We start from the raw sequence: 4,811 nt of genomic DNA, 5'->3' as shown, positions 1-4,811 counted from the left end.
TTTCCTTAGACACCAACTAATCCAAGAAAACTTGAACCGGTTCACTTAAAGATTTTTTTTTTTATTTTTATTTTATTATTATTTTTTTTTTATGACAGATACTGAATATGAAAATTGACAGATATAAAATTCAGTACTATTGCAGTAAAATAATTTGTTAACTACTTAGATGCAAAAGGTTAACAAATTAAAACAGTTAAACAAATATGAAATTCGGGTGAACAGAAACAATATTTTTTTTTAATATATATTTATTTTCAGATTTAAATTAACAGCAATAAATTATCTATCTTCTAGATTGCTAACAAAATAAACAATTAGTTTAACTGAAAATAAATGAGTTATGAAAAATCAGGCCTGAACGGGGTGCAGTCGTGATACACTGCCCTAGAAGATAGAGGACCCGCCTGTCGCCCTGGCGTAGTTGATCCTCCCCCCTAGCGGTAAAAGCCCCCCGGAAACGGCCGGCCTCTCTACTCGGGCGCGAGTAGCAGAGCTTCTGCTCAGATGAAGATGATTGCCCAAAAATAATCCTCAAAATATGTAGCCGAAAATCTTTGAGTACTAAGAGTAGCAGAAGGAGGAAGAGGGAGCTATGAAATTCTTTGTGAATTTCTGTGTGTTTTCCCGAATGAACTCTGCCTCCTTATATAGCCTCATGAACCAGTAACCGATGCTGAATCTCCTCGTCCGTTGGGCGTAAATCACGCTGCCGTTACATAATAAATGCTGCCGTTACATAATAAATGCTGCCGTTACAAAAAAATAAAAGCTGGAGAAGCAAAACCCGAGTGCGGTGCGGCGTGGCGTGGCGCGCGCGTCGTGTCGTGGCGAGGCGTGGCGTGGCGAGGCGAGGCGTGGCGTGCGTGCGCGCGCGCGTGTGTGGAGAAAGAGCTCAAACACTAGTAGGCCCAAAACATTACTCAAAGCCCATTAGGAAGTGAACCATTATAAACCACTTGAACTTCTCTTCAACTTCCAATGTGGGACTATTCACAATTGCCTTTTCCTTAAGAAAATGCTAACAGTCCCCCCCAAAAGGCAATATAGACAAAACAATTAGTAAAACATATATATATATATATATAGGTTGGGCAACCTTTTGTATCGTGAATTCGGGAAAGGTAGCTTCCGGCTTTGAACCTTTCCTTAGTGAGTTTGTCGCCACCTGAGGGACATAATGGACTAAGCCTTGAATTAGGGCCCTTGAATCAGGTATTGACAAAAACACACACAATACACTTCATCTATTGAGCAAAGCGGGTTGAGCGTTAAAAGGCCATGCTCACAATAACCGACTCATGAGAGTTTCTAGGGGTTAGTTTAGTCCAGCCCCCCCAACCGCGGCCATCACGATTCCTCTCACGTAGGTAAGTCCTCAAAGGGTACTACAGCTGTTTATTTAATACCCCCCAATAATACATGCGTTGGACTTATTAAGAGTAAAACTCAGCCTAACCAGCTGTATCATAGGAGCATCGTCATCATAGAGAAGGGGTAGTAGCTCACACTACATAATGATATATGAATATATATATGGGTCGATGCTCCACCCGAGTATCACTAGTCCAGCTTGTTTCTACCACATTGAACCGACATTGGGACAACGTCTCCAAATAAGGGTTGGGTTCCCACTGTCAGTGACCTCTTTAATGGACTTAACCCCATCTCCCTCGATGAATCCAGGACTACACTCCTGGATAATCCCTTAGTCAAAGGGTCAGCAATATTTTTCTCAGACTTTACAAAATCCAAGATCACAACTTTGCCTAACAGGCGTTGTACAGACTTATATCTTATTTGAATATGTCTGTTGAGTTTTTTATTTACATGTACTTGCTTTAGAAGCTCTATGGTAGATCTAGAATCAGAATGAATGGAAATTGGAGGAAAAGGTTTAGGGACCAAAGGAAGTTCGCTGCCGTTACATAATAAATGCTGCCGTTACATAATAAATGCTGCCGTTACATAATAAATGCTGCCGTTACAAAAAATAAAAGCTGGAGAAGCAAAACCCGAGTGCGGTGCGGCGTGGCGTGGCGCGCGCGTCGTGTCGTGGCGTGGCGAGGCGTGGCGAGGCGAGGCGTGGCGTGCGTGCGCGCGCGCGTGTGTGGAGAAAGAGCTCAAACACTAGTAGGCCCAAAACATTACTCAAAGCCCATTAGGAAGTGAACCATTATAAACCACTTGAACTTCTCTTCAACTTCCAATGTGGGACTATTCACAATTGCCTTTTCCTTAAGAAAATGCTAACAAAACTGGAGCATTCCTTCAGCTCTTATAGCTCTTATTTTTAGTTTATTTTGCAAGTAGGGTATGTGTTGGATAATTAAACGATCTAGACATGAATAGTTAAACTAGAAATATGGATTAAAATTACCGTTCACCGTCGAAAACAATGTAAGTCTTCTCCTCTCTCCTCTCGTAGCCAACGATGAGAATTTGGTCTCTTTTTTGCGTATGGTTGAGAGGAGGGACTCCCACCCTTAAATAGATATTTGTGATTAATCCTACCCATCATGGTTTAATCACAACCGTGAGATTACACTCCGATCGATCCTATCCTTTAGATATTCAAGATAACCACTCAACTTGATGAACATGAAACTATCTACCAGATCATGTGGTTAGCATCTTGATCCTAACTTGAATCGATGGCAACTTTAAATCAAATCCAAAAACAATTAACTTGAAACTCTTTACTTTAACCTTTATGACTCTATGGACCGCTATTTTTAATTCGAGTTTCTTTACGATTAACTTGAAACTCTTTACTTTAAACTTTAGTTTTCTTTACTCTAAAAATATATATCAAGCAACAATGACCAATAACACAATGCTTGAAAATATCAAACTGCTAACAAAATCAGCACAATAGTTTCTTTATGAGCTCAAAGCAATCCAGAATATAGTACTTGAAAATAAAACAAAACTACGACGATAACTAAATCTCACTGATCATATAGAATCGAAAGACTCTAAAACACTCATACTGGAGACATGTTCCATGAAGAGCCCTGGAGAAATTCCCTTGGTCAAGGGATCAACAATCATCAACTAAGTCGACAGATGAGGAACCTCAATCAATCCTTGTTCGACCTTATCACACTGCTAGAATATGTGGTTTTTCCGACGGACTAATAGCGACGGAAAATTCTGTCGCTATAAGTCACTTTATAGCGACGGAAATTTCCGTCGCTATTATTCCGTCGTTAAAATTACTTTGCCGACGGATTATTCACTTTTAGCTACGAAATTCTTCCGTCGCTATAATATTACCAACGGATTTTTAACGACGGAACTGGCCGTCGCTAAAAAGCATTTTAGCGACGGAATTTGAGCTTTTTAGCGACGGCCTTTCCGTCGCTAAAGAAAATAAATGTGAAAAAAATTTGGGCGCGGGCGTGCCCAAAAAATTTGGGCAGCCCGCGCCCGAGAGAGGGATTTATCCCAAATCCCTCTCTCATTTCCTATTTCCCCCCTCTCTCTTCATCACCCCCCGCCCCCCCACCTCTCCCCCTTCTCGTTCTCTTCCGGCCACTGACCCTCGCCGCCGCCTACCGACGAGCCGCCGCCTTGCTACCAAACTAGCCACCGCCTCCCTGTCTCGGTCTCTCCCTCAAGGTACTCTCTCCTCCCTCAATCTCTCTTTCTCTCAAGGGTTAGGGTTAGGGGGAATGTGTCTCATGGTGCTCTCTCCTCCCTCAATCTCTCTTTCTCTCAAGGGTTAGGGTTAATTATGCCAATGAGCCGCTGCATTATTCCTTTCAATGTTGTTAATTAAGCATCGTCATTATTCTCTCATGAAAAAGACATCATCTCTGTCAAGATGATTATGTGGTCACATGTCCTTTATCATTCATAAAGTATAAACTTTCTAATATTTTGAGTTAGGAGAATCTGATTTAGCTCAGTTGGGATTTAGCTCAAGGGTTAGGGTTAGGGGGAATGTGTCTCAAGCTGAGTTGGCTGTCAACCCCAAAAACTGAAAATAAAAACCATGGTAACAGACTCAATTGGGATATATATGCAATTTCTATATTCTGTGTTTTCGGATACTCTGGTGTTTTCAGGTTTTCTTTGTTGTGACACAGACAAACGTTGTATCATATATGTTTTTAGTATCAAATCTATGTGTTGATGCTATTAACTTGATTATGTTTTATTTATGAATGCTTCTTTGAGGCCTTCCTTCTACCTCTAAGTACTTTGTCAATGCAAAAATGATGATGCATCTGATACATGGTACTTTCAATCAAATTTTAACCATGCAAGTTTGGTTTTATGAAGAAGCAACTCTGGTTAGATTTCAGTTTACCTCAAAATCACTAATTATACTATCTTTTATTTATATAATTAATCCATGAATAAATTTATTTTTATCTATTATGATAAATGTAGTTGATAGAGAACACAGTGGAAAATATGTTTTTTTTGTTATCCTTTATTTGTTAGAGAGAGATTGCATTATCTGTTAACTGGGACGACACCTTGTTTTTTTCTTTGTGAATGATAAACAGGTTTTGCTAAATTGACACACACTACGAGGCGATTGTTCTCAGTCAGTGTTTAGTGTCTCACTGTTGATTCTGTGTATTTCTCAAAGCTGCTGCTTCATGTACCGTTGAAATGCTAGAGAAAGTGTATGATTGAAATGCTAGAGAAAGTGTATGATTGAAATACTAGCGAAATAGGGAGGTAGAAAAGGTTGTGCTTAAAGCATAACTGCATTCTTTTATTTTTATCACATTCTTTTCTTTTGTAACTCTCACTTTCCCTTGCCTTCGCCATAAGTATAAGTTTGAAGAGAT

This window comes from Asparagus officinalis, chromosome 8 (assembly GCF_001876935.1).
Source record: "Asparagus officinalis chromosome 8, Aspof.V1, whole genome shotgun sequence".
Taxonomy (NCBI): Eukaryota; Viridiplantae; Streptophyta; class Magnoliopsida; order Asparagales; family Asparagaceae; genus Asparagus; species Asparagus officinalis.
The sequence above is the reverse complement of the archived record's forward strand: the minus strand, read 5'-3'. Positions refer to the sequence as shown.